Source organism: Mesocricetus auratus, unplaced genomic scaffold (genome assembly GCF_017639785.1).
Source record: "Mesocricetus auratus isolate SY011 unplaced genomic scaffold, BCM_Maur_2.0 Super-Scaffold_100006, whole genome shotgun sequence".
Classification (NCBI taxonomy): Eukaryota; Metazoa; Chordata; class Mammalia; order Rodentia; family Cricetidae; genus Mesocricetus; species Mesocricetus auratus.
Window position 1 is genome coordinate 375886 of NW_024429190.1, and position 15419 is coordinate 391304.

The following is a 15419-nucleotide window of genomic DNA, read 5'->3' on the forward strand; positions in this document are numbered from 1 at the left end:
TAGTAATTACATAATAGCCTGTAGGACTGCACGAGTAAAGAATATTATTTTAAGCACAAAATCAAAGCAAAAGAAAACACAAAAAATACCAGTAAATTTCAGAACTTGGAACAAGCCTAGTCATTTGCCTTGGTAAAGCGTGAGATATATACTGTATTTTTAACATTAAGAATCTTAACAAACAAACAAAAACCTAGAAACTCTTGTCAGTTCTTGTCAAATCTAACCATTAGTAAATGAGCTTACGTCTTAAAATTTATTTTTCATCAAAAACACAGAATAATGTAAAATATTTCCATTATTTTTCCTGTTCTTCAGTATTAATTGGAAATATGCATTAATGTTACAGTGCTGCCTAAAAGCCAATGAAGCTTATGTCTTTTCATCATAGAAGTTAAGAGTTTGTGCTTGGCTGATTCCTTTCCTGCCACAAAAACTTAACCCTATTGTGGCTGTAGTCGCCTACAGCTGAATGCAGCAAGAAATTAAAATATCAAGAAATTAAGGTACAAAAACTTCATAGCAACACAATTTATTTTGTGGAGATATAGTTATTCCCATTATGGGTAGAGGCAGAATAGAAATTTTATAGACAGACATGGGGGGTATTTTATGTCTATTCATGTTTAAGATAAGCATATTCTGCATGTACCTTGCAATCAGTAGGGAAAGAGGATTTTGAAGTTTGCCACACTTGAAAAAAAAGCACTTTTGTTCTGACATTCTGTGTTGGAGAAGGTGTTTGGTGTATGGAAAAGAAACACAGGTGAGGACACATTCTCCAATATGTCTTGGAAAACAATGCATTGCAGGTAAAGTGTTCATCTGGTAAGTTATCTCCTAATTTACATGTTACACCTAACTTGTCATGTGGGAAGGGATTATAGGGTTTTAGCTTTCTTTATATCATTTAACATAGACAGTTTAATGTGTCCTGGGAATGAACAGACTTCAAGGTTATCTGCTGTTCATATAGTTCATATAGTACCACGAAAGAGTACCCATTTTAAGCAGGAGGTCTGAATCAATCTAGCAAGGCACATAGCTTTAAATGGGGATAGTGATCACTGTAGCTGGAAAAGTTCAAGTCTGAAAATGCAAAGAAGTAAATGAGCTATTATTACATAGACAAACCATAAAAATTCATAAACAATAAGTCACAGCATTCATATTATGTAAAGAGGGAGGGGGAGGGAATGAAGTAGAACAGAAGGAAAGTAAAGCTGGAAAAACATGTGAGAAATTTGCCTCACATGAATTTTATTTTCAGTTTTTCTAGTGCAGGACAAAATTTTTCTTAAATATCCATTCCTGCTTTATGAAGAGTATAATTAGTGCTGGAAAACACCTTTGCATCATTCAATATGGACCACTGACCTTGTTAAAGACCAAATATATGTTAAAGATCCAAAATAAGGAGATTTTGTTGAAAAGCAAATATAGTGTAAATGGCCTTTCTGTAACAGTCATTGCAGTAGGTTGCAGTTGTGTTTTACAAGACTGTAAAAAAGGCTACAGGCAGTTATCTTAACTTGTACTTTCTTGGAACACAATTTAGTCCTGTTGAAACTTTCCATTGTTTTCCATTAACCTTTTATTTAGGTTACATTCATGTACTTTTTGCAAATTCAAAGTTGCTCAGCTTTGTCTTTCAAACAGGCTTCCTTTGCAGGCTTTTACATAAGCTTCCAGAACTATTGATCACTGAGAGTCAAAGAGAGAGGAAGGTCTAAGAACCCCCTGACTAGGGACCATGTAATCTTTTTATCTAAGAGGCATGTGGGGGTATTTTTCCATAATGAACTTGAAAGGATTCCTCACATTATTTATACTTTCAGTGATTTTTTTTCTTCTAAACTGAGTGCTGGGTACCAAAAGAAATTTTGAAGAAAGTTTTGAATAATTTAAGGACAGAAAAATAGACATTTTCTTCACAAACAGCCTTTTAAATGTTTAAAGTAGCCATGTGTAGAACTAAAAGTTAATTCCTGTGGATTCAAGAAGATAACGTTCCTTCCTTTGCCTCCCTTGCTGGCATCTCCCTGACTCAGTTGAACTGAGTGCACAGGCTTTCCTGACTGCACCTCGAGGGTGCTCACAATGGTGTTCTTGAACACTTTCTTTGCAGATAATGAAAACTGCTTAAGAAAGGATATTTCAGGGTATTCAGAAAAAATTTCTCTCACTATCTTCAGCCTGCATTAACTTATTTCCTACTTGGGAAAATAAAAGGAAGTATTACAAAGCTTAAATGTTGAATTGCCATAAAACTTTTTGCAGAGAAATTTTATTTCAACTGAAGAAAATAAGAGTAAGTAGGAAAGTCACTAACTTAGAGTTACAAAAATGCACTTCAAAAATTTGATTTCCACTGAACTGTACAAGCTAAGTCTTCCTGGCATGTCGAAGGGGAAAGATAAGTTAAGAATAGGTGGTAAGGGCAGAAGAAATATGGCTGTCTCTTTCTGCACATGTGCAGACCGTATCATTAAACCCGAGTCTGTTTCTGAACTTCCGTGAATTCCAGACATTTCCTGCTGGACCAATCCTAAGTCATGGCTGTGTCACAAGAGCAAGCCCATACTTTATTTCTCCAAGGTGCTAAGGTCTCACATGCCTGAAATGGGTTTGGCTCCATACATCCGCTGAGAAAAGGCCCGTAGAAACAGCATTGGTTAGGAAGTCATTTGTCATTCAAGACTGGGACAGTTTTCTTCAGCACAACTTCATGTTGCCTTGTGAATTGCGCTTTGTAAAATAAACTGTATATGAAGCAAGAATAACTGGTGAACTCTGGAAGAGACTAAGCATGGCACAGGTGGCTCAAGGATGTGAACTGCCTACTGAACATCTACTGTTCATTCAAATCCCCTGGATGGTGTACATCCCTTATCTTTTCCTGTTGTACACAACAAAGTGTAGACCTGGATTTTATGCCGGGAAGTTCTGTGTAACTTGGCAATTGAGGTTCATGACATTAGAATACAAATTATTCATGAAGTAATCTTATGTCATTTTAGAACTGTAACGTCTGGCCTACAGGAGACCTCTGGAAAAAGCAAAGAACCAAGTCATATTTTCTTTAAAAGTTACTACTACTCTCTGCTTAGCTGCCCTGTACAACTGTCATGCCTGGATTAACTTATTCCTTCACAGCCCCTCCCATCGCTTTCCTTCCCTTACAACGATTTTATATGAATATTGGTTATGTCTGTTAATTTCATTAGCAAAGAACTAACATCTTCTCTTTAAAGCATCTCTAGCTACCAAGGAAGAAAAGCTGAGGATTCTGTCTCTGAAGCTACTCTCTCAGGAGAGTCACTGACTCAGACTCATGCTTCAGTTAAAGCTCAGAACCTGTACTCGGTATTTACTAGCTCCAATCTCTTTTCCTGGCTTTCATTTCAAATTCAGTGGGTTTGGATAGATGTGAGCAACCAGAATGTACAGATAATTGTGAGAAACAGAAAATTATCTGGAAGAAGAAAGCAAAGAAAACAGGCATTGCTTTTTGATAGAATCTATAATTTCCAAGCTTTTCCGTGATTCTCTGTCAATGTTTACAATTTGAATGAAAATAAACAGTAAGTTTTAATTAAGCTTTTGGAAAGTCTTTTAAGAAACAAAGCAATTTGTAGACATTTAACTATTCTAATTTTTTAAGTATGTATGTTTCCTAATTAAACATACATCTTGAATATCAGAGATCTTGCATTAGGTTTTTCTTAATATGTGCTATTTTATAACCTTAACAAGTAACTTAAACTGCCTGGACCTTATCCAGTTTCCCTACAAATAAAAGTCCCAGTTTCCCACTTTGTGTTGATATGGTGGGACAATGCATGACTTGATTTATTACAATGCAAATGTTAGGATGTCAGATTTCCTGATGATGACCATTGTAACCCAGGTGAGATAGCATGTATAATACTTTTAATGTGTATTCATCCAATAACTAGAAATGCTGATCATTTTTAAAAAATCATTGGCCATTTATATTTCTTTTTTGAGAATTATCTGTTCATTTTATTAACCTTTTTGTTGAGTGACAATTTGTCTGTGTGTGTGTGTGAGAGAGAGAGAGTGCGAGTATGTGTGAGTGTGTGTGTGTCTGTATGTGTATGTTTATTCATTTCAAGGCTTTACAGATTCTGTATATAGTCCCTTGACAGCTGGTAAGTCTTTTCTATTATTCTGTGAGCTGTCTGTTTGCTCTGCTGATAGTATCTTTTCCTCATTTGTTCATCCCTGAAGCTATTTCCCATGCTACTGGAGTATTATTCAGAATGTTCTTGCTTAAACCTGTACCTTAAAGTTCATTTTCTATCTTCTCCTCTAGTAGTTTTAACACTTCAGATTTCAAATTGGAGTCTTTTAGTAGAAGGGGTGGGTCTACTAAAATACACTTGCCTCAAAGATATTATAAAGATATTTAATACATTATATTATTTTAGTTAAGAAAGCAAAGTGTAAGTTACCCAGGAAATACTCATGAATCTGAGGTCTTATAAAATCGTGTGAAATGAAAGAAATCTTATTACACTATAGAGGGGTCTATTTAGGAATGTGGTATAAGAATATTCTGGGATTCACTCAGAAACACAGAAGGAAGATTATATTCTTTAGGTACTGGAGTAATTAAGAATTTGCATAAAAGAAAAAGCAGAAATTAGCTCAAACAAATAAACTAAAATGTTTAGACTGTATTCATGAGATGTAGGGGAAAAGAGAACCTCAAAATGTATTTGTATGTTTAGCTTAGTTATGGTCAAGAATAGAATTTTATTGGGAAGAGTTTCAGTGTGACTTTTATCTCATTTTATAAATGGTAGCATAACACCTACCTCCAACCTCCAGGTAAGCCAAGATAGCGATATTAGTAAATAGCTATTAAGTATTTTTGTTTGGTAATGTGCTTTGTTAAAGTTAATGTAGTGACAAGTAAGGGGTCCATACTCCACAAAACTTTACCTGCTTGAACTTCTAAAAGCCCAAGACTTAAAGAACTATGATTGAAATATTAGATTGATTAAAACATTGTGAACTCAGATGCATTGAAGCAGCACCTTTGCTTCAGAGTACAATCTGTTTTGGATAAAAAAATAGTATAACTATACTATTTGAATAGGAATGGGAAGGCTTTAGATGAATTAAGTTAAGGATCATGACAGGGAAACTTGCAAAGTACAAGCTGAAAGATAATATAAGACTGCTTTAATAGGTCAGGATTTAGTAGTGAGTTATCTGAGGGTGGATGAAAGAAAAGTTTATCTCAGTAAAACTATTCTATATTCAGAGAGTAAGAGTCAGTTCACATTCTCTTTGGAGAGCCCACTAAACCATGTGGGAGTAGCTGTGGATGTCTGGGCTGAATCATCAATTCAGTCTTGATAATTGCTAAGAAGAAACAAAAGCACTTTGCATTTAGGGAAATGTGAATTTAGAAAACTAAATCTTGGGAAAATACATTGCAATTTAAAAAGTTGAAAACAAATTGCAATGGAGACTTTGAGAAATTCCAGGGGTCTGCTCTGTATCTGGAGGGCTAGATTGCTAACAGCAAAGGATAAACTGCTCTCTCTTCAAAAGTGAGAAAAGGAGTGGAGAAGAAATGGAGAGGGAGCACGATATACTGCAATCAATTTTACACATATAGTGGATAATAGGATATGGAGACATTACAACTGAGAGCCATTGCAATCTTCCCAACAGAAGACCTCACAGGATCATTGTTGCATGAAAGGCCCCACCCTCCCTGGAGAGTGGAGTGAAGATTGGGTGGTAGGTGGGGGGGTTGGTAGAGGGAGGGGAGGAGGGAAGAGAGAGGGGGAGTTGGGACTGACATATGAATCAAGCCTGTTTCTAATTTAAATAAAAATAAATAAAAAATGTAAAAAAAGGTAGGTTAACCTTTCTATGTTTCTGAGTAAGTATTAGGATGGGTATGCTTAGAAACTTAAGGAATCCAACTGAATTGAAGACAAATTGAAACACACACACTGACTCTGAGTTTGAGAAGAAAGGAAGAGAAAATGGGGCTAACACAATACATTTGCAAGTGTCAGAATTGAAAATTGGATGGAGTTTGTGAAGTAGCTGACTGACTAAGGTCTTGGGAGTAGTAGAGCAAAACACCTTGAAAACAAAATAGTGTGGCATAGTATCTAAGTAAGTTAGTTATGTACTCTTCAGATTCTTTAAATGAAACCCCTCACATTCTGAGTTCTGAGAATTTTTAAAGCACTGTTCTCATCTGAAGAATGAAGAAACTAAGTGATGAAGGTGAGGCATGGGGTATGGCATTTCATTCAGTGATAAAGTACCAAATAAGTACTTGTGTTTGAGACTGAACTATATGAATTTCAAATAACCACAGGCAGCTTAAGGTCCAAACACATTATTTGAAGTTCTAATATTTAGTATTATAAAGTTAGAATGCAGCCATGGAGTGTGAAGCTCCTAAAGACACCATGTCATTTTATTAAGGATGGAATATATATGTATATGTGTTTGTGGGTAAAGATGGGTGCCTACTTGTGAAAGAGAGAGAGCGTAAGGGAGTAGAGAATCATGTTTCCCTTAGTAGCTATAACTTGAAAGTATAGAGTAGGGGAGGGTAAAGAATGCTTATCCACCCTGGGGAAGGTCTCTCAGGAGCAGAAAATGTGAGGCCAAATCCTGTGTGGGAACTGAGGTGATCCAAATTTAGGTTATGAATCACTTTCTGTAAACCTCCATCATGAATTGTGGTGGCTCTTTTATTCCCTAAGCATCGATTGTTTGGAGAATTTCAAAGGAATATACAAAGCTTTCAATAAACATGCTTTCTGGTTAATTGCAATTGTGGGGGGGTACTATTGGAGGCAAAATATCTGACATTGGTACATAAACCAGAGTGAGTTTAAAACAAGACAAATTAAAAATTATCATAGATTCTTGATATTATATTCATGCTATATATATGAGGAAAGGACCAGAGCAATAGTTTGGAGGGTTTTTTTTCTTTTAAAAATGGATTTAATTGTCAGTGAGGAGTCCTAGGCAATTTATGCAGTCTTGGGTAGTATTTATCCCTGGCAAACAAATGGACTTTGGGTGCCCATCCTACAATGAGGGATGTTCTCTCAGCCTGGACTCTTGAGGGAGGGCCTAGGCCCAGCCCTGAACAAAATGAAAGACTCTGGAGACCCTCCATGGAGGGCCTCACACTTCTTGGGGAACTGAGTGGGGATTGGGTGGGGGGGTTGGGGGGAGAGGGGAGGGAGAGGGATCTGGGATTGACATGTGAAACAAGCTTATTTCTTTTTTTTATTTTTCAGTTTAAATTAAATAAGAAACAAGGTTGCTTCACAAGTCAGTTCCAGGTCCCTCTCCCTTACCCTCCCCTCCTCCCGTGCCCTTCCCCCAACCCTCCATTATTCCCTCATTTCCTCAGGGAGGGTGAGGCCCTCCATGGGGGTGTCCATAGTCTGTCATTTCATACAGGGCAGGGCCTAGACCCTCCCCCCAAGAGTTCAGGGTGAGAGTGCACCTCACATTGTTGGATGGGAGTCCAAAGTCCTTGTGTATACTCGGGATGAGTAGTGATCTGCTGCCCAAGACTCAATAGATTACCTAGGCCTCCTCACTGACAACCACATTCAGGGGGTCTTGATCAGTCCCATGCTGGATTCCCAGGTTGATGCCTGGGATTCAAGAGTTAACCTTTGTCAGGTCAGCTGTTTCTGGGTGTTAAACCAGCCCAGTCTTAATCCCTTTGGTCATCAGTCCTCCCTCTCTGTTACTGGCTTTCTTGAGTTCAGCTCAGTACTTAACCTAGGGAGTCTGCCTCTTATTCCATCAGCCACTGAATGAAGTTTCTGTTTCCCAGACTCTCTGGCCATGGGATTGTAGGCTGGCACTCCCCAGATCTATGTCTAAAATCCATATATGAGAGAGTACATGCCATGTTTCTCTTTTTGTGACTGGGTTACCTCACTCAGGATGGTTTCTTCTAGTGTCATCCATTTGCCTGAAAATCTCAGGATTCCATTGTTTTTTTCTGCTGAATAGTACTCCATTCTGTAAATGTACCACTATTTCTCTATCCGTTCTTTGGTTGAGGGATATCTAGGTTGCTTCCAAGTTCTGGCTATTACAAATAATGCTGCTATGAACATAGTGGAACAGACATCTTTGTTGTATGAATGGGCATCTTTTGGGTATATGCCTAAGAGTGGAGTTGCTGGGTCTTGTGGTAGGTTTATTCCCATTTTTCTGAGGAATCTCCATACTGATTTCCAAAGTGGCTGAACCAGTTGGCACTCCCACCAGCAATGGAGGAGTGTTCCCCTTTCACCACATCCTCTCCAGCATAAATTGTCATTGGTGTTTTTGATTTTAGCCATTCTGACAGGAGTGAGATGGTATCTCAGAATTGTTTTGATTTGCATTTCCCGGATGGCTAAGGATGTTGAGCACTTTCTCAAGTGCCTCTCATTCATTTTAGACTCCTCTATTGAAAATTCTCTATTTAGTTCTGCAGCCCACTTTTTAATTGGATCCTTTGGTGTTTTGGAGACTTGCTTCTTGAGTTCTTTGTAAATTTTGGAGATCAACCCTCTGTCATATGTGGGGTTTGTGGATATTTTCCCATTCTGTGGGCTGCCTTTTTGTCTTGCTGACTGTGGTCTTTGCCTTACAGAAGCTTCTCAGTTTCACGAGGTCCCATTTATTAATTGTTGATCTCACTGTCTGTGCTACTGGTGTTATGGTCAGGAAGCTGTCTTCTGTGCCAATTCGTTCAAGGGTACCACCCACTTTGTCTTCTAAGAGGTTCAGTGTGGCTGGATTTAAGGTCTTTGATCCATTTGGACCTAAGTTTTGTGCATGGTGATAAACATGGATCGATCTGCATTCTTCTACATGCCAGCCTCCAGTTATTCCAGCACCATTTGTTGAAGATGCTTTCTTTATTCCATTGTATATTTTTAGCTTCTTTGTCAAAGATCAGATGTTCATACATGTGTGGGTTAATATCCAGGTTTTCAATTCGATTCCATTGGTCTACGTGTCTATTTTTGTGCCAATACCAAGCTGTTCTATAATAGAGCTTGAGGTCAGGGATGGTGATGCCTCCGGACGTTGCCTTGTTGAACAGGGTTGTTTTGGCTATCCTGGGTCTTTTTTTTCCATACAAAATTTATTCTTGTTCTTTCAAGGTCTGTGAAGAATTGTGCAGGGATTTTAATGGGCATTGCATTGAATCTGTAGATTGCCTTTGGCAGGATTGCCATTTTTACTATAATGATCCTACCTATCCAAGAGCATGGGAGATCTTTCCATTTTCTGAGGGCTTCTTTAATTTCTTTCTTTAAAGATTCAAAGTTCTTGCGATACAGGTCTTTCACTTGTTTGGTTAGCATTACCCCAAGGTATTTTATGTTGTTTGTGGCAATTGTAAAGGGTGATATTTCTCTGATTTCTTTTTCAGCCCTTTTATCATCTGTATATAGTAGGGCTACTGATTTTCTTGAGTTGATCTTGTAGCCTGCCACTTTGCTGAAGGTGTTAATCAGCTGTAAGTGTTCCCTGGTAGAGTTCTTTGGGTCATTGATGTAAACTATCATATCATCTGCAAACAGTGAAAGTTTGGCCTCTTCCTTTCCAATTTGTATCTCCTTGATCCCCCTTTGTTGTCCAATGGCAATGGCTAGAACTTCAAGTCCCATGTTGAAAAGGTATGGAGAGAGTGGACAGGCTTGTTTTGTTCCTGATTTTAGAGGAATTGCATTGAGTTTCTGTCCATTTAGTTTGATGTTGGCTGTTGGTTTACTGTATATAGCTTTTATTATGTTTAAGTATGTCCCTGTTATCCCAGATCTCTCCAAGATCTTTATCATGAAGGGGTGTTGGATTTTGTCAAAGGCTTTTTCAGCATCTAGTGAGATGATCATTTGATTTTTGTTTTTAGCTTGTTTATATGGTGGATTATGTTGATGGATTTTCGTATGTTGAACCATCCCTGCATCCCTATGTTAAGGATTTGTTGGACTTAAGGTTTTCTTTAGTTGATGAATCCATTTCTCCTAGTATATCTTCAACAGTTGTGATTCTCTCTTCCATCTCTTCTATTCTGTTGGTAATGCTTTGTATCGGTAGTACCTGACTGTTTGCCCAGCTTTTCTATTTCCTGCCTTTCTTCAGATTGTGTTTTTTTGTCTTTATTTCAGTTTTCAACCCTTGCAGTGTTTGCATTGCCTCTTGCAATTTTCAGTTTATCTTTTGGTCCATTTGTTGCCTTTTATGAAGTTTTTGGTTTGTTATTTCTTCCATGTCTTCCATTTTTTGGTTTGCTTTTTCTTCCTCTTCTTGCATTTTTTAACTTTGTTTCTTCTTCTATTTCCTGCCTTTTTTGGTTTGTTTCTTCTTCCATTTCTTTCATTTTTTGTTTTGTTCTTCTTCTATTTCTTGCATTTTTTGCTTTGTTTCTTCTTCCATTTCTTGCCTTTTTTGGTATGTTTCTTCTTCCATTTCTTTCATTTTTTGCTTTGTTTTTTGTTCCCTTTCTTGCTTTTTTTGCTTCATTTCTTCTTCCATTTCCTGCCTTTTTTGGTTTGTTTTTTCTTCCAATTCTTGCATTTTTTGGTTTGTTTTTTCTTCCATTTCTTGCATGTTTTGGTTTGTTTTTTCTTCCATTTCTTTGAGGGATTTTCCTATATCCTCTTTTAGGGCCTCTATCATTTTCATGAAAGTGGTTTTAAGGTCATTCTCTTCTGCTTCATTTGCATTGGAATGTTGGAGTCTTGCTGGTATGGAGTCTCTAGAATCTGGTGGTGTCATATTTGTTTTTCTGTTGCTGAGTGTGTTTTTGTATTGTCTCTTTCACATCTCTTCTTCTAGTGGGTGCAGAAAGAGCCCCTTACTGGTCTGGTGGTTAGGGGACCAGAGTTCCCTTTTGGTGGGTGCTAGCAAGTCCAATAATCTGGTGGTTCTTCTATTCCTTGTCCTCATTTTGGTCCCATGCGTGGAGAAGAAGAACAGGAATCTGGGGTGCTTAGCCTCCCATCTGGTCCACTGGACCCTTTGCTGGATCCTGTTGTACCTGATCCAGTCACTGGAATAGCTGCTCTCCTGGTCTCCCTGGTTTCTCTGGTTTCCTGGTCTTGTTGGTGGGAGAGAAGTCCAGGCATCTGGGGTGCTTGGCTCCCACTGGGATTGTAAGCCCTGTGCAGTTCCTAGGCGATCCCCAGGCACTGGAACACATTCCCAGAAGCCGGCCTGTCGTACCTGATGCTGCTGCCGCCGCAACAGCTGCTTCCCTGGACTCCCTCGCAAGCTTATTTCTAATTTAAATAAAAAACTGTAAAAAATGGATTTAATGGTCAAAATGTAAGAAAAATGTATTAATAATTTTCCAACACAAACCAAATATCCTATCAAAATAGGAGCATTTCTGTCCAGAAAGGGAGAAAGAGATAACCCTTCATAGCTTCTCATTTCTGCCCCCCCCCATCCTGTTGGGATTCCATGTTGGCTCACAAGAACTAAACTTAGAATGCACAGAAACTCCACTGAGGCAGCCAGCGTGAGGCAACACACAATCAAGTTCAAATATGAGTCACCAAGAGACAGCAACACTGAAGCATGCAGCAGTGGCAGAGATACGCTCCCACAGCACACTGAACCAGACATTTTTTCCTCATGATTGAAGTTTGCTTTTATATTCAGATTTCTTCACATACCCCACAACTTAATAGAGTAGCCAGGAATCCATACTGAATGGACCAGATAACTTTTTAGGAGGTCAGGTCTTGCAAGAGTGGGGCCATTGTTCATGACAAGAGTCTAAGAAATAAGGGAAGTGGATGCATTGTCTACTTTTCTTTGGTTCATATTTGTTCTCAGCCTTGCCAGTTTTGTTCAGTACCTGGAAAGCAGATACCTTTTTTCCTCCTTCAGCTCCTTTGGGTTAGGCCAATGAGAAACACTGCTGGAGGTCAAATGGCTAGGTAAGGGGAGTTCTTCACCACTCTGCTGGTCTTTGGTGGAGAACTCATCATACTCTCCATACGGGCCATCAGATGGCTGTGGTTACAACATCACTGCCCTCTCCAGTATGTAGCTAGAGATGATTGCAATGTTCACTGTTCTCTCAACTCCATCCAAATCTCTGTGGGTAGTCTTTCCATTAGGGTGCTCCCACTGAATCATCCTCAGTCTTCATTCTACTGGACCAGAGAAAAGGGTCCAGGCTTCTTACCCCTATGGCAGTTACATCTTGACTCCTAGTTTGGAGTTTTATATTTGATTTAGCTATGTTCTAACAAGGTTACATTGATCAAAATGCTTTGGGATGACTCCAGTGTGGAAGAATGCCCCATTTTTGATTCTACTGTTTTCTGTGCATAGTGAGAGGATGTTTGTTTTGGTATGTTTAATGCCTTGAGTCTTGCAAGAGCTAATGGTTTGTTTGCTTTCTCTACTTGTATAGACTAGTAATACTTTCAAAAATAATCATCGATTCAGTTTCTAGTGTCTTAGTAATTGATGTGCTACAATGGTGAGATCCTTGTATGTTAAACTCTCTCCTAATTCTCCAGGTATTCTTTTGGCTTAGTATTGTCCTTTTGTTATTGAGTATTGTCACCAAACAATCATCTCCATACAAATAGAAACACCTTGCAAGGTTGAACTACAGCACTGTTATCACAGGACTGTTTTTATTCTGTGAGATACTTATTCATATCGTATGAACAGTGTGTCTGCAGGAGCCAGGAATGGCATAATCTTCCAATTTCCCACTCTAAAGGCATCGCAGCCTTCAAAGTTGGATATCAAGTGCTCAAAATGTAAGTATCTAGGAGATATTACAGATTCAAACCAAATCACATGAAATTCCATTAATAATATTTAGTAAAATAACTGTTAAGATGTGACATCAGAATGAAGACAGACAGCACCTATGACATTAAAATGGAAAATATAGAATTCTCATTGTATATTTGTGAACTTTTACAGAGGACAGTGGTGAGATTTGAAGTAAATGATCCCCTTTTGCATAGCTGGTAATCAATCAGCTGTACACAGAGGAAGTAGGACATACAAGAGCAGAGGCAAAAAGCCATGGGTGATATGGCATGTAGATTAATAGAAATGGGTCAATTTAAATAGTAAGAGTTAGCTTGAAGCAAACCTCAGGTAAGGCTGAGCTTTCATAATTAATAACAAATGTCTGTGTCATTTTTTGTGAGCTGGCAGCCTATGAACCTCATTTCTTAAATTTAAGTCACATCATTGACAATATGCAGGCACACATCCTTCGTACAAAACTACACTTGAGGTCTAGAGTTAACTCTCTGTTGAAAAGTCCCACTTTAATATCTGCCTAAACTAAACACAAATATTTATCTGGTAAACTTACAAAATTCGTCCTTATTTCTCCATTACCTAATTCACCTATCATAAAACATTTTTTTTCAGTAAGGAAAGCTTCAAATCATTTGTTTCATTCTCTTTGAATTTTTTTCTTTCCTGGTAGTGTTTATCCTACTCTTAATTTCAATATCAGCTCACCCTCACCAGTTTGCAGTCATCTTTTACCTGGATGTCTACATAGCCTTTGTATAGTTTTCTTTCTTTACTCTTGATGAAGTCACTCAGTAACTCAACAACTATGCAGTAATAATGTATTTTCAGAATTACAAATGACTTTTTTGTTATGCTTTTGACATGGTTATTAGAATTAGAATAATTGTTTTAACTGTGTGGTAAGGATACTTTGTGACTAGATTACCACATATTTTCTTTTTAAATTTATTTTACATCATGCCTGTTGTTTTCCCTCACTTCTTTCCTCCTATTACATCCCCTCTACCTCTCAATCTACCTTTCCTCTTTTTCTTTTCATAAAGAGCAGGCCTCCCTGTTGGGGAAGTCCTGTGTATATGTCAATAAATTACTGCTGGCCAATAGGAATCTAGATAGGTGGGGCTAGGAGTCCAGGAGGATTCTGGGAAGGAGAAACACAAGAGAGTCAACATGTAACCGCCATGGGGTAGGAGCCCGGAACTATTCTCCGGTAAGAGACATACTTAGATTAACAATTATGAGGTAATTACTTAAAGCAGAGCTAGCCAGTAAGAGACAAGCAAGGCCAACAGCTTCATAATTAATATAGCCTCCTGTGTGTTTATTTGGGGACTACAATGCGGCAGAGCCCAGGCGGCTGGCGGGTGATAAACCAAAGTGGCTAGCAACTCTTAACACCTCCCATGTGTATCAACAAAGCATGGCATATCAAGTTGCAACAAAACTAAGCACCTCGCCTTTTATTTAAGCAGGTCAGGTGATCCACTACTAAGAATAGGTTCCTAAGAGCCAGCCAAAGTGTAAGGGGACAGCCCTGCTCCCATTTTTAGGACCCCCACAAGTAGACCAAACTACACACCTGTTGCATATATGTAGAGGGCTTAGGTAGGTGCCATGCAGGATACCCGGTTACTGGTTAAGACTTTATGAGCTCCTATGAGACTTATTAGTTGTTTCTTCTGGTTTTGTTGTTGTAATATCCTTGACCCCTCTGGCTCTTATAATCCTTCCTTCCACTCTTCTGCAGAGTTCCCCAAGTTCAGCCTAATATTTGGTTGTGGGTCTCTGCACCCATTTCTATCAGTTACTGGATGAAGGCTCTCTGACAACAATTGGGTTAGTCACTAATCTGATCACAGGAGATAGCCAGCTGGGGTAATCCTTGTAGATTCATAGGAGCTTATTTTGCATCAGGTTTCTACCTGACCCTGAAATGCCTCCCCTTTTCAGTCATCTCTTTCAGTACTCGCCCACTCCATCCACTCCCAAACCTTATCTCTCAAATTCCCATTCCCATCTTCCCCAGTCCACCTATGAATTCTTTTCTATTTCTGCTTCCCAGGGAGATCTGGGTGTTCCTCCATGAACTGCCCTTGTTACCTAGCATCTTTGAGTCTGTGGATTGCAGCAAGATTATCCTTTACTTTACAGTTAATGTCTACTTATGGCTAAGTACACACCATGTTTGTCTTTTTGAGTCTCAGTTACCTCTCTCAGGGTGATTTTTTCTAGTTCTATCCATTTGCCTGAAAATTTCATGATGATACAGTTTTTAACAGATGAGTAACATTCTATTGTGTAAAAGTACATTTTCTTTATCCATTATTCTGTTGAGGGGCATGGAGGTTGCTTACAGGTTCTGGCTATTATGAATAAAACTGCTATGGATACAGTTGAGCAAGTGTCAAAGTTGTAGTATGGAGCATGATTTGAGTATATGCCCAAGAGTGATATAGCTCAGTCTTGAGGTAAATTGATTCTCAATTTTTTGAGAAATCACCATTTTGGTTTCCAATGTGGCTGTACAAGTTTCTCCTCCAACAATCAGTACAGGAAAGTCCCCCTTACTC